This window comes from Aquarana catesbeiana, linkage group LG08 (assembly GCF_042186555.1).
Source record: "Aquarana catesbeiana isolate 2022-GZ linkage group LG08, ASM4218655v1, whole genome shotgun sequence".
Taxonomy (NCBI): Eukaryota; Metazoa; Chordata; class Amphibia; order Anura; family Ranidae; genus Aquarana; species Aquarana catesbeiana.
Genome location: NC_133331.1, coordinates 141,629,636 through 141,645,748, shown reverse-complemented (window position 1 = coordinate 141,645,748; position 16,113 = coordinate 141,629,636).

The window sequence follows — 16,113 nt, the reverse complement described above, 5'->3', positions numbered from 1 at the left end:
CTAGTTGGAGTCCGCCTGTTGTTGGTTGGTCATGGGTGTTAGTGCAGGGTCAAGGCATACAAAGATGCCATCTTCAAGGCCCTAGCTTCTGGGAGCTTCTTCTTAGGGATGACCAAGGAATGAGATGTGCAGGACTAATGGGACTACTCACAGCCCTTTGGCAAAACCCTGAAGGCTGGGTTCAGACTGGAGAACGCAACGGCTCACAGCAGGGGCCCGGTGCGTCTCCATTCACTGTTTCAGGTCCGATTCCAGCCCAAATTTTGGGCTGAATTCGGACCTAAAGCGGAACAAAAGATGCACAGGACTTCTGTACAATTCACACTGGAGCCACTGCGGAGATGCGTGAACCATTTCCATAGATAGCCGGTCACAATCTCCTGCTGTGCGAATTGGATGTGGAGAAAGCCACATCCAATTCACAGTAGTGTGAACCCAGCTTAAAGGTATGGATTGCTCCTTGACTTGTGCTCTCATCCTTGTTATTATCATTATTGGGATCACTAAAAAAAAGTGTAAATATGTAAATCAACAGTCTTCCAGTAAAAGACTCCAAAGGCTGTGGTTTAATAGACTCTTCCTTCTCCTAACCTCAAGATGGGAACATCTTATTGAAACCAAACATGCTCTTGCAGAGGCTATTATTGGGGTCCATTGGCATAAGTCCTGAGGAAGGTATTTAATGGGCTACTGGTGGTGCAGGTTAGACCAAGTTGGCGGTCTCCTGGGGGTTTTCAGGTAAGGATACTGTTCCCAATGGTACCTTGGTGAGTCAAAGGGGGCAAACCTCTGTGGAGCAGGAATGGGTTAAAGGGTACAGACTCTCCACCACCACATGACTGTGCATATGGAGGATTTGTTCCCCAGCATGCGACTCAACATTTTAACCCCTTGCCGACTGGCTCACGCCTATATACGTCGGCAGAAAGGCATGTACAGGCATATTAGCGTATCTGTACGTCGCCCTTTAAGACGCGGCATTGTGGGCGTGCGCCCGCCGCGAGCTCCGTGAGTGTGATCGCGGGTCCTGCGGACTCAATGTCCGAGGGGATACCTGCGATCGTCTCCTGGATAGGAAGAATGGGGAAATGCTGACGTTAACAAGCATTTCCCCATTCTTCCTAGTAACAGGACACTGATCGCAGCTCCCTGTGATCAGGAGCGTTGATCAGTGTCGTGACACACGTAGCCCATCCCCCCCACAGTTAGAGCAAATCCCTAGGACACACTTAACTCCTGCAGCACCCCCTACTGGTTAACCCCTTCACTGCCAGTCACATTTACACAGTAATCAGTGCATTTTTAATTGCACTGATCGCTGTATAGATGTGAATGGTCCCAAAATAGCGCCAAAAGTGTCCGATCTGTCCGCCATAATGTCGCAGTCATGATAAAAATCACAGATAGCCGCCATTCCTAGTAAAAAAAAAAGAAATTATTAATAAAAATGCCATAAAACTATCCCCTATTTTGTAGACACTATAACTTTTGCGCAAACCAATCAATAAATGCTTATTGCGATATTTTTTTTTTACCAAAAATATGTAGAAGAATATGCATCGGCCTAAACTGAGAAAAAAAATGTTTTTTGGGGATATTTATTATAGCAAAAAGTAAAAAATATTGTGTTTTTTGTCAAAAATGTCGCTCTTTTTTAGTTTATAGCGCAAAAAATAAAAACCGCAGAGGTGATCAAATACCACCAAAAGAAAGCTCTATTTGTGGGGAAAAAAGGATGCCAATTTTGTTTGGGAGCCACGTCGCACAACTGCGTAATTGTCAGTTAAAGCGACGCAGTGCCGAATTGCAAAAAACGCTCTGGTCTTTGGCCAGCCAAATGGTCTGGGGCTGAAGTGGTTAAAGATAATATAATATAATCCCAAGATGATACACCACTGCTTAAGTTTCTGGTGTTTCTTCTTTTTTCTTCTTACACACTCAAGTTATACACTTGCATGTGTGGTCCACCCTTTCTGATTGATTACATCCACCTTATCTAATTGATACATATACATTGTTATTAATAAGTGCGATAATATTGACTTCTGACAACCTAATGGCTAACGTTTCTCCAGAGTAATCTGTCTTCTGTTTGGATCATCACAGCAGCATGTTCATAATTTCTGTGAATAAATCCATCTTTGAATTGCTGGTTGTCCTTTTTCTTGTTTTCCCTTTTAACTTTTTCCAAGCAAAACTATATTTTCCAGTGATTCTTTTTTTATACAGTATGTCCTGAACAAGGCAGCTTCTTTGAAGTGTTGGGCTTGATTTTGTTGATGGATCTATTTTCTTTGCTGTCCAAGGTATGCATAGCCTTCTTCACAACACTAAAGTTCAAAGTCCTCAGTACTTTTTGCTGTCTTGGATCTTCATTGTCCATATTTCATGTAGCACCCTTGTTCTAAACAGGGCTGCTAGTAAATTTTAGTTGTGCTAGGTGGTAACTAGCATGGCTAATTTGTAGTCTTTGATCAAATGGGTTTATCCTAATCTTGAGTTTAACTGTGATTTTTGCTCTTTTGACAGTAGGTGGCACTGTTACCTTTGGCTGAGAAAAGCATATTCACTCATAACCTGAATTCACTGTAATCTATCATTCTAATGCCAATTAGCAGGATTTTCTTTGGCCGCTGAAGCTGCTGAGATAGTCTATTTGGAGTGAGTCAGGTGATCGGGGTTCTTTCCACCCACGATGTGTCCTTGGTGGGTGTGTGTGGAGCAGCAGCCGAGGTGTAGGCCTGAAGCCTTGGGCCTAACCGTGTGTAAACGGGCTCAGCCTGAGGGGAGCCTGATCGCTGCTAGGAGGCAAGGGAGAAGTTGCCAGAGGGTCAACCACTCTTGTTGCAGAAGGCAGGTGTAAAAGGGTTGCAGTTCTGAAGGCGTACCAGAGAAGATTCTTAATCAGCCCTGGACTGTGAAGTAGCTGGGAAAGCTTTAGGAACTCATCCACTATGTACAGTGGGTAGCTGTGAGTAAAGCTTGAAGTACAGCGGGTAGCTGTAAGTAAAGCTTCAGGGATCCAGCAGGTAGCTGCGTATCCGAGGAACCCAGCGGGTAGCTGTGGGTGAAGCTTGAAGAATACAGTGGGTCGCTGTGAGTGAAGTTTGAGGATCTACAGTGGGATACTTTGAGTAAAGTTGTTGCTATAGGAGATAGCTGTTGCTACGAAATACAGATTGCTGCATTCAGCTTAAAGGCCCTTTTTCTGTATTGCTGTCTGCCTAGTTCTATTTTTGTCTACGGAGTCTGCCTATTGCTATTGCATTTGCCTAAGGGTGCCCTGTGCCCTACCTCTCTCTCCCCCTGTTCCTGTTAAAAAAAATAAACTCTTTCTTCATTTTTAAAAGTGACTGGCGCCCATCTTTCCACCTTGCACTAGACCCACCATGCCTGGTAACCTGCACCCTGAGGAAGAATGTCAGCCCTCCCTGACTCAGGGGGTCACCACCAGGCCTTTGGAGGTCGGGGAGAGCGCTACCTTCACATTAATGGAGAGTGACAAAAAATGCCATAGCATAGATGACTCTTTTACTTATAAATGCATCAGTACTTTTAAAGATCTTTTCTAAGATAATTTATTGTTAATGATTGATCCAAGGAGGCAGAAGCTGTCTTCTATTTCTTTGTCTTCACCATCAATTTTGACATTAGCTGTCCTTCCTGTTGTCATAATTTTTTTTTCTTAACCTATAACTTTTTTACATTTACAAATATTTCCCTATTTTGCTTGTAAAGTGCATGAGTTGTGTCCATCTATGCACTCCCCTTGGTTGCCTCCACTTTGTAAACCTGTGCCATATACCTAAAGACTTGTTACGTGTGTGTGTGTGTGTGTGTGTGTGTGTGTATATATATATATATATATATATATATATATATATATATATATATATATATATATATATATATATATATATATACACACACTTTATAAATGTAAAGAAACATTTTAAAATGTGTTAAAATATGGTTGGTGTCAGTTGGGTAGTGACAGTAGTTTATTTATTTTTAAATATTATTTACAATTCTTTTAGGAGCCCCACTGGGGGCTTTGGTGAAATATCAGGGGTCTAAACAGACCCCAGATTTCTCAGTTTTGCGACAGAGAAAGGGGCTGAAGACAGGGATTCCACAGCCCATTTCTCTGCATCATCAGCTGCACTGGACAGTGTATGAATGGGAAATGCTCTGTACTGAGCTTCTTCCTGTTCATTTACAAACTGAAGCATAGTAAACACAGTTTACTATACTTCAGTTTTAAACACAATGAGTGACCTATACCAAACGCTCATTCAGAAAAGGAAGTGGCCAGTAAATGACACGGACCCAGGCAGCGGGGGGAATCTATCCCGCATGGGGGTGATTAGTGTGTGCCCAGGCACACCTGGCACACCCCCTGTGCACGCATAGGCGTGAATTGTAGTGATGGTGACAACTGCTTCTCCTTAGGGAGTCCCACAGGCATTGTTAAGGAAAGTGGAAAGATAGTGCTGGACCTGTAAGATTATCTTATTGCTATTGCTATTTTTAAGTATTGATGTTGATATAAGCAATGTGGTTCCTGGACAGGCGGTTTCTATTCCCCAGAGGATCTAAGAGATTCAGATATGACTTTATTCCAATAAAATCATGGGTACAATCCAAAGAGTATCCAACATGTTTTGGGGTGTTCCAAGAACACCCCCTTCTTCAGAGCTTGACATTGAAAACAATATAAAAGGACCAGAAATGAACTGGACCTTTTTATGGTATTTCTTTCAGTTTGATTAAAAGCACAGGATTCATCAGGAACTGGTTTGGCATTTTTAGACCCCCAGAATATATACTCTTTGTATGGTCCCCCTGACTTTTATTGGAATAGAATCATATCTGGACTTTTTAGCAGTGATATGGAGATTCGGTTCACATTTTTGTTACACAGGTAGCTTTGTCACTATGGGACTGTAAGTTGAGGAACCAGCCAGATCATCAGGTAAAAAAAGGAAAAAGAAGAAAAGGGGACAGAAATAAAGCAGCTGGAATGAATGTAAAGGAGAGAGGGTAACATTTTCTAGGTATCTTCTAGTGCAGGGGTGTCAAACTCCATTTAATCGTGGACCTCGTTAGCATTAAGGTCACCTTCAAAGTTGTATCTGTAAGACTAGATGTCCAGAGCACCCCCCCCCCTTTACATCAGCCAAGAGTCCCCCCGTCCCTTACATCACAGTGCACCCCCCTTACCATTTGCTGCTGCTGGGAAGCAGCTGGAGGTGGCACTGGAAAGTAGAAAGTGCAGGGTCTGAAGGACCAGAGGAGGGTTGGAGTCAGCTGCCAGAGTCTGCTGAATGCTGAGACCAGGGGAGGTGAAGATGAGGGGGTGCTGTGGCTGCACAGAGGTGCAGGATCTGTGGGAGGAGTTCTGTCCTCCTCTCTGCTGCTGACTACTGAGATGGGGGGAGGCAGAGACGAGCCGCTCTGCAGCTGCATGGAGAAGCGCGAGATCTAGCAGAGGAGTTCTGTCGTCCTCTCTGCTGCCAACTGCTGGGACAAGGTGGGGGTGGAGACTAGGTGGGTGCCGCAGCTGCAGGAAAGGTGCAAAGGCTACATGAAATGGCCTGGAGTGCTGGATTCGGCCCACGGGCCTTTTGTGTTTGGCATATGTGTTCTAGTGCAAAGCATTGCACCCGTTATCAGTGGATAATGGGTGCCATGTCAGGCTCCTGCAGACAAGCCCTACAGCTTTCAGCCTGTACCTCTGCACAGGCTGTCAGTTTGAAAGCTGCAGAGCTTGTAAATAGACTACAAGGCCACTCATCTGCACCAGGGGGTCAAGGGGTGAGGAGAACGTGTGCTAGAGCATGTTACACATTACACTCTAAATATGGGTGCAAAGTAACATGCTCCAAAAGGTGAACTTATCCTTTAAAGAATAACAACAATGGTGGAGTTGGTTATATGTGCAAAATAAATAAAATAAAAGACGGCTATACCATTGCACTGATTCCATATCACAACAATCGTTGGAAAGCTTTTTTGCTTTTAATGGGGACTACCTCAATGTTTGTAGTCGTTAAAAGAGAATAATATGACTTTCCATCACAGCCTCAGACACCGTGCCAGTATTTGAATGCTGCTCTTAGTAACGCATCCAGTAAAATAAGTAAAGGTTTATCTTTCTATTATTACATTGTGTCAGAGGATCATGTGATGAATTAGCTAATTTTCTGGTCCTCTCGAATCAGATGAGACAGCAATTACACTCCTCTCTCCTTAAATTAAGGAACCCTCAGACAGGAGATGGCCATCGCCTGATCCTGATGATTTCAGAAACACTGGGCGGTGGAAAGTCTATGGGCATCATCCCATCGAAGCAGATAGCCAGACCTGGGAAGAAGTAGTTAAACTGGTTAGGCTTTCCTGGTCAGAAAAGGAAAAAAAACACAGCGCCTCTAAGTGCGGCACTGGTAAATTATTTAATAATAAGTCAAAAGTAAAACTACTCACAAAGGGAGCATAAACACAAGCATGATAGTAACCCTGCAGCAAAATCCGCGGGTTTTCTCCTAAACGTCCATGTCTCTGAAGTGCAGCTGACAGCTCGTGCGGGTGGATTCTAGAATTCGCAGCCTATGGGAACAGCAGGGAACACAGGGGTGATCGGAGATTACGTCACTTTTGGGTGCAGAGGAGAGAAGGCTTCACGTTGGGAGCATGCTTGCTCCTTCCTCAGGCCTGCACTGCACTTAGAGGCATTGTGTTTCTTTTCCTTTGTTACATTGCAGAGACTGCTTCTAGCTCTTTACACTGGCTGTCCTTAGTGCTGGTACATGGATTCCTCTACCTCTTCATCTTAGAGACTTTTGCTATGGACTTTGTCACTCTTATTGAGAGACTTTTTTAAACACATTTATTTGATTCGTGTACACCTCCAGGGTCTCTCCTCAAACGAGCGCTGAGTTCATTTTTTGTCTGTTTCCTGGTCAGAAGGTTACTTGCTTGCAATAGCAACAGCATCAGGGTTCTCCACTGGACCCAAAGGCATGTGCACTCATGAAGTATCAGCATCCATATTGTTGAATTAAGCAGTTATAAAGGCTTTTTTTTTTTTCTTAACCTCTTCAATACCAGGCACTTGCACCCCCTTCCTGCCTAAGCCAATTTTTAGCTTTCAGCGCTGTCACTTTTTAAATGACCATTGCACAGTCATGTTACACTGTACCCAAACTAAATTTTTATCATTTTGTTCCCACAAATAGAGCTTTCTTTTGGTGGTATTTGATCACCTCTGCGGTTTTTATTTTTTGCTAAACAAATAAAAAAAGACCGGAAAGTTTGAAAAAAAAAGTTTCTTTGTTTCTGTTATAAAATGTTGTAAATAAGTAGGTTTCCTCCACTGATAAGCTGCACTGATGGGTACTGATAAGGCGGCACTGATGAGGTGGCATTGACAATGGGCACTGATAGGCAGCACTGGTGGGTGACACTGATATGCAGCATTGATGGGCACTCATAGGTGGCACTGATGGGAGACACTGATGGGCACTGAAAGGCTGCACTTATGGGTACTTATGGGTGGCACTGATAGGTGGCATTGGGCACTGAAAGGTGGCAATGAGGCTGGCTGGCACTGATAGACTGCACTGATAGGCATCACTGGTGGCACTGGCAGGCATTTTTAATTGCCACTGATTGATTGGTAGCTGCCTAGGCATATTCCTGGTGGTCTAGGGAGGCATACCTGGTGGTCCAGTGTGGTGGCCTTCCCTGGTGGTCCTGGCGGCATCCTGGTGGTCCTAGGTGGGCATCCGAGAGGGGGCTGCACTGATAAACAATCAGCACAGAACCCCCCCTGTCAGGAGAGCAGCTGATTGGCTCTCCTTTACTCGCATCTGTCAGACGCAAGTGAGGAAAAGCCAATCAACGGCTCTTCCTGTTTACATCGTGATCAGCCGTGATTGGACATGGCTGATCACGTGGTAAAGAGCCTCCGTCAGAGGCTTTTTACCGAGATCTGTGTAGCTGTGTGTCAGACACCACCGATCGCCGCAATGCGTGCCTGGCATCCTGATGGATCTCGTATGGCGCCCAGTCAGGATAACTGAACCACCACCCGGCCGTCATTCTGCTTCAGGCCGGGCGGGAAGTGGTTAAATAACCTGTTATACACACCTGCTTTGTGCAATGGAATTGCACAGAATGTTCCTGAACCACCTCTTCTGGGGTCCCCCCGCCGTCACTCTCCACTACTCCTTTTCAGTGTCTACCACCATAGCAAGCCACTTCTACTTTGTTGCATTTGTGGTCCCAAGACTTCAATGAAAATGCACCAAAAAGCATGTACATGGGTTTTTTAAACGTTTTTGCAGGATAAGGCTACTGCCGCCTGAACACTGTTTTGCAACTTTGACATGTGTTAGTAAAGCTGCTTTGTGTATCCAGGTGTTGTTTTTTTTTGTTTGTTTGTTTTTGTTTTTTTCAGAACAATTGGGCTTTCATTTGGTGGTAAATAATAATGAATATCTCCCTGATATTTTTTTTTTTGTGCAACATGCCTCCAGCACAAATGCATGTACGGATATCTGCGGCCCCACGGAAGAAGACTCACTTTTGTGAGGACACATACAGTATCTCACAAAAGTGAGTACACCCCTCACATTTTTGTTAATATTTTATTATATCTTTCCATGTGACAACACTAAAGGAATCACACTTTGCTACAATGTAAAGTAGTGCGTGTACAGCTTGTATAACAGTGTAAATTTGCTGTCCACTAAAAATAACTCAACACACAGCCAGTAATGTCTAAACCGCTGGCAACAAAAGTGAGTACACCCCTAAGTAAAATTGTGCAAATTGGGCCCAAAGTGGTGCTATGACTTCCAAGTTACATGAAAAAACATCCCCTTATAGGTGTGACCACGCGCATATGCTCGACCCTGTTCATACGTTTCCACCTTACATCATCAATATCCCCAATCCGCCCGATTTTAGGCACGCCAGAGTTCACTCCAGGGTACACAGATCCCTTGTTTCTATCCCTGAAGAGTTCTAATTACTTCCAGGCCTCTCATATTCTCCTGAACGGAAAATGGCCTACTATAGCGGAACTTAGGAACCCAGCCGACCCGTTTCAGTTAGACTTTTTGAGGGCTCTCCAACTCGATCATTTTCTCGAAACATTGCCACCTCCCGATGGCTTTGGCCAGCCTCTGACGACATACAAAATATATTGTACGGAAGAGGATTCCATGCCACATGCCTTATCAGCCACATACCAATTGTTAATTACGCCTCCAGACAACTTCAGCTTGCAAAGCTTAGAGTCCTGGGAACGGGACTTGCAATGTAAATTCACATCACGTCAAAAGCAGAATATCATTCATTTCACATACAGATCATCGATCTGCACAAAAATGCAGGAGACTAACTATAAATTGATCACTAGGTGGTACAACACTCCTGTAAAATTACATAAGATGTTCCCGTCCACATCGGATAGGTGTTGGAGATGCCATAGTGATCGTGGCACCATCCTCCACATTTTTTGGACATGCCCATTGCTGGAGCGGTTCTGGAAAACCATCCAAAACATTACGTAGAAGTTCACTGAACGAACCATGTCAAACGATCCTGCCCTCTTTCTGCTCCACGCCACCACCTCGGCTAGTAAAGTGTACAAAAAGTCACTGGTTCGGCATTTGATAGATGCGGCCAAGGCGTGTATTCCCTTGTATTGGAAGTCTACGCAACCTCCTTCAGTTGGTGTGTGGATCAGAAAGGTGGAAGACATTAAGAGAATGGAGGATCTGATTCTGACAGCTAGAAATCAAAATGAATTGTTCACCAGGACTTGGTCCGGGTGGAACATGTTTATTTTTTCTGATGAGGACAGACGCTCCTAGGTGGGAACTCATCTGCTTAGTGGAGGCCACCTACGATATGCTTCTGTTTGTGTACAGTATACAACATTAATTCATCCTGAATCTGGCAGGTGACGCGCGCAGTAGCCGTCTTCTTGTCCCCTCCTCCCCTCCTTTTCTCCCTAACCCTTCCTCCCCCCCCCCCCCCCCTTTGTTCCCCAATTCTACTTCTCTTTATCCTTTACTTTTTATCTCCTATTTCTTTGTTTTTATTTATGCTATCCTCTTTCTCTATAGCTTTAACAGTATTATGTAAATGAAAATGGGAAACGGAGAGGGTTGGCTCCACTCACATATTTTTCTTTTTCATACGTTTAAGGCTTATTAGTGTTACATAATGGTTTATTTATAAAGAAATAATTTTTGCTGTCTCTGTACAATGTGGTTTTGAACCATTGGAGGCTGCGGCCTCAAAAAGGAAAGTTTGTATATGCCTTATGTAAGCATGTTGGACTTACATCCTCTCTTGTTCTTTAATAAACTTATAATTTGAAAAAAATAATTTTGTGTGGCCACCATTATATTCCAGCATATGCCTTGGGCATGGAGTTCACCAGAGCTTCACAGGTTGCCACTGGAGTCCTCTTCCACTCCTCCATGACAACATCACAGAGCTGATGGATGTTAGAGAGCTTGCGCTCTAACAACTTCCGTTTTTAGGATGCCCCACAGATGCTCAACAGGGTTTAGGTCTGGAGACATGCTTGGCCAGGCCATCACCTTTACCCTCAGCTTCTTTAGCAAGGCAGTGGTCGTTTTGGAGGTATGTTTGGGGTCGTTATGTTGAAATACTGCCCTGCGGCCCAGTCTCCGAAGGGAGGGGATCATGCTCTGCTTCATATGTCACAGTACATGTTGGCATTCATGGTTCCCTCAGTGAACTGTAGCTTCCCAGTGCCGGAAGCATTCATGCAGCCCCAGACCATGACACTCCCACCACCATGCTGGACTGTAGGCAAGACGCACTTGTCTTTGTACTCCTCACCTGGTTGCCGACACACACGCTTGACACCATCTGAACCAAATAAGTTTATCTTGGTCTCATCAGACCACAGGACATGGTTCCAGTAATCCATGTCCTTAGTCTGCTTGTCTTCAGCAAACGGGCTTTCTTGTGTGTCATCTTTAGAAGAGGCTTCCTTCTGGGACGACAGCCATGCAGGCCAATTTGATGCGGTGTGCGGCGAATGTTCTGAGCACTGACAGGCTGACCCCCCCATCCCTTCAACCTCTGCAGCAATGCTGGCAGCACTCGTACGTCTATTTCCCAAAGACAACCTCTGGATATGACGTTGAGCACGTGCACTCAACTTCTTTGGTCGACCATGGCGAGGCCTGTTCTGAATGGAAGCTGTCCTGTTAAACCACTGTATGGTCTTGGCCACTGTGCTGCAGCTCAGTTTCATGGTCTTCTTATAGCCTAGGCCATTTTTATGTAGAGCAACAATTCTTTTTTTTTCAGATCCTCAGAGTTCTTTGCCATGAGGTGCCATATTGAACTTCCAGTGACCAGGTATAAGAGTGAGAGCGATAACACCAAATTTAACACACCTGCTCCCCATTCACACCTGAGACCTTGTAACACCAACGAGTCACATGACACCGGGGAGGGAAAATGGCTAATTGGGCCCAATTTGGAAATTTTCCTTAGGGCTGTACTCACTCTTGTTGCCAGCGGTTTAGACATTAATGGCTGTGTGTTGAGTTATTTTGAGGGGACAGCAAATTGACACTATTATACAAGCTGTACACTCACTACTTTACATTGTAGCAGTGTCATTTCTTCAGTGTTGTCACATGAAAAGATATAATACAATATTAACAAAAATATGAGGGGTGTAGTCACTTTTGTGAGATACTGTATGTAAACACACAGCTGTAAGGGGTTAATAACAAGCACCCACTCTCCTTCCCCTACCAAAAAAAAATGCAGTGGTGTGAAAAGGGCATCAAAAATGTGTTTGCCAATTCTACCGACCGAATTGAATGACTTCAGTTATATTTTGTTCTATGAGAGAGTGATATATTAACTGTTTATTGCTCTTGTTTTTTGTTTACTTTTTGGAAAACTGGACAAAACTGTTGATTTTCAGCTATATGTTATGTATCACTGCTGTTTACTATATTGCTTTAAAAAAAGTTGAAATAAAAATGCATCAAAAATGCAACAAAGTGCACTACATAATTGCACTGAAAATCGGATCAAATCGCAGGTGCACTAGTGTGAACCTAGCCTAAATGTGAAAATTAAACAGAAGGGTATAAAGTCACACTTCTCATTTTAGATATATAAACTTGACCTTTATATTGTAAGATGCAGTAAAATGCATGAGTGTAAATACAAAATGCAGTTTTTAGCCCTGGTTCACATTGGAGCGATTTGGCACGCATTTTGACCTGTCAATTTGCATGCCAAATTGGCGGCAATGGCACGTCCGAATCGGTGCGACTCTGCATTTGAGGCGCCGCACCATTCCCAAAGGTAGTTTCTGTACTACCTTTGGCGACTTCAGGGTGCGATTTCCATAGACATCTGTGCTGCAACCCACACAGATGTCTTTGAAATCTCCCCTGAAGTCGGGACTGACATGCTGGAATGAAATTGTGGGAGTTCAGCTGAACTCCCACGATTTCATTCCTGTTGTTAGTGTGAACCTGGGCTTAAATGAGGATTTCATTAAGGAAAAAAATTTGACCAAACCTGCCTGGCCCTATGTGAAAAGAGTAATTGCCTCCTAAATCTAATAACTCGTTGTGCCACCCTTTGATGATCCAGATCATGAAACAAATTTTAGCTGTCCAAATCTGCCTGGCCCTATGTGAAAAAGTAATTGCCCACCCCTGCTAAATCATGAATGAACTGTGATTAACCACATATTTTGGAAAGCTTTAAATTTCACTTGCCACACCCTGGCCTGATTACTGCCAGACCTGTTGAATCAAGAAATCACTTAAAGTGATATTTAGGTAAAAAAAAAACATGTTATACTTACCTACTATGTGCAGTGTTTTTGCACAGAGCAGCCCCGATTCTCCTCTTCATGGGTCCTCTGCCGGTGCTCCTTGCCCCTCCCTCCTGCCCAGTGCCCCCAGATCAAGCAATTGCAATGTGGGCACCCGAGAAGCGTGTCCATTCACACACAGAGCCACGGCTTGGCCCCGCCCCCTCTCTCCCCTTATTGGCTTTACTGGCTGTGATTGACAGCAGTGGGAGCCAATGGCTCCCACTGTTGTCTTGGCCAATGACCAGAAAGAGTCCCCATAGAGCCAAGGCTCTCGTGCACATAGCTGGGGGAAGATGGGGCTCAAGTAAGTATTAGTGGGGCTGCTACACAGAGAAGGTTTTTTACCTTCATGCATAAAGGTAAAAACATTCAGCCTTTACAAACACATTAAATAGAGGCTGTCTAATAAAGTGAAGCACGCTAAAAGATCTCAAAAAGCAACACATCATGCCACGATCTAAAAAAATTCAAGATTAGATGAGAATTAAGGTAACTGACATGTATCCATCTGGAAATGTTTACAAAGCCATTTCTAAGGCTTTGGGACTCCAGCAAACCAATGTTCATGATTCCACAATAAGAAAGAGACTAGGCAAAAAATGTCATCCATGGGAGAGTTCCAAAGCGAAAACAACTGCTGACCAAAAAAAACACATAGGCTCATCTCATATTGCCAAAAACATCTTGATCATCCCCAAGACTTTTGGGCAAATATTCTGTGGACTGATGAGACAAAAGTTTAACTTTTTTATTAGATGTGCGTCTCGTTACATCTGGTGTGAAACTAACACAGCATTTCATAAAAAGAACATCATACCAACACAGTAGTGTATTTAGGTTTTGTGCTGCCCTAGGCCTGACTAAACTCGTGCACCCCTTAATTTAAATATGACCCACCCCTTCCTGTCAAGGCCACGCCCCTTGCTGTTTAAGACCCGCCCTGAATTTTTCCAGTGGGGAACGGGGGGGGGGGGGGGGCGCAATGGATTCTCTTAATTTGCATAGATTTCCTCTCACTTCCTGTTGGCTATGGGGCAGGATGTGACGGGAAATCTCTGCAATGGGACAGGGATGGTAAAAAAATAAACTGACAGGGGTTCTAACCCTCCCTTACTCTATCCAAAATGAAAAAAAAAACTGTTGCCTATAGTTCTACTTTAAGCACAAATCTCTGATAATTTTATGGAGAGGACTAAGAAGATATAACCATGCCAATGGTGCAGCAGAAAACATATAGCACAGTGAGGAAGGTTTGTGGTCCAGGATGATGGGACAGTCAAAATTAGAATAGAAGTGCCCCCCCACCCACAGTCGAGGAATGCCGGCCGCTCGCATACCGGAAGCAGTGCGGACGCTTTATGGGGGCGCTAGACTAATTTGCCTCCCAGCCCAGTCCGCCCCATAAGACTGGTGCTACACTATCTTTGTAGCACAAGCCGGCAGGGACTCTTTCCGTGCTGCCCCCCTGCAAAGTGCTGCCCTAGGCCTGGGCCTTGTCGGCCTAGGCCAGGATACAGCGTTGTACCAACAGTCACACATGGTGGTGGTAGTGTGATGGTCTGGGGCTGCTTTGCAGCTTCAGGACCTGGATGACTTGCCATAATTGATGGAAACATGAATTCTGCGCTCTACCAGAAAGTCCAACCATCAGTTCATGACCTCATTCGCACTTGGGTTATGCAGCAAGACAGTGATTCAAAACACATCAGCAAGTCCACCTCTGACTCAAAATAAAATAAATTAAGGTTTTGGAGTGGCCTAGTCAAAGTCCATTCTTAAATCTGATTAAGATGCTGTGGCATGACCTTAAACAGGCCGTTCATACTGAAAAACCCTCCAATGTTGCTGAATTAAAACAATTCTGCAAAGAGTGGGACAAAATTCCTCCATGTGAGAGATTCATTGCCAGTTATCACAAACACACTGCCAAGGGTGGCACAACTAGTAATTAGGTTTAGGGGGCAATTATTTTTTTCACATAGGGCCTGACAGGTTTGGACATCGTTTTTTAACCACTTGCCTACTGGGCACTTTTATCCTTTTCCTGCCCAGGCCAATTTTCAGCTTTCAGCGCTGTCACACTTTGAATGACAATTGCATGGTCATGTAACACTGTACCCATATGAAATTTTAATCATTTTTTTTTTCACACAGTGTTTTTTTTTTTTTGTTTGTTTGTTTTTTTGGTGGTATTTAATCACCACCGTTTTTTTTTTTTTTTTTTTTTTTTCTTTTTTTCTAAACAAATGATAAAAAGACCAAACATTTTAAAAAAAACCCAAAGTTTTTCTTAGGCCCCTTTCACATGTGCGGATCCATATTCAGCCATCTGCTCGCTCAGCAGGGATCGCTCCATTGATCCCCGCTGAGCCGGCGGATGACAAGTCCGTCCCTGCACGGCGCGAGGAAAGAAATGCCGATAACCAGCATCGGGATCAGCTATGATTTGACACAGCTGATTACGTGGTAAAGAGCCATTGTGATTGGCTCTTTACCTGGATCCGTGATCAGCTATGTCCGAAGGACACGGCGTTCACAGACTGCTCTGCAGCGGGCACGAGGGTGGCTCAGTTCTGGGAGGACATCAATAGACGCCCTCCCATAATTGGACAACCGTGCTGTAGCCGTCATTTGGCTATAGTGCAGTCGGAAATCATCATTTAAAAACTGCATTTTGTGTTTACACAGCTTAACTTGTAACTTGTGACTGTGTAATACCAAATTTTTTTTTGATGATTTGAACCGTTAAAGTGTGACAAATATATGCAAAATATAAAAAAATCAGGAAGGAGGCAAATACTTTTTCACAGCACTGTAGGTAATGTGAATACTGTTATATTTAAATTGATAGTCCTTAATCTGTTGAAAATATAAAGCAATGTCCTACTATTACTGGGGTTCTGGGAAGCTTCAGAGAGGAAGTAGCTCAATGTAAATGTGTTTTCACTGTTTGAGATATAGATGGATAGATATATACTGTGTTTATATACACTTTGAGATATATAAAATCTCTCTCACACACACATATATATTGTGGGGAGATTAGCTCGTGGCGATCACCTTTTCTCAGAATGAAGGTCAGCGTACAAGCAGTTTCTTTAAAATCTGGCGGGTTGCCAGCTTTATTTACAGGTGGTTTGCAAAGTCATAGAAATAAACAAAACATTAAAACAAATCCTTGCTGTCCGGAGCTAAACTAAACAGTA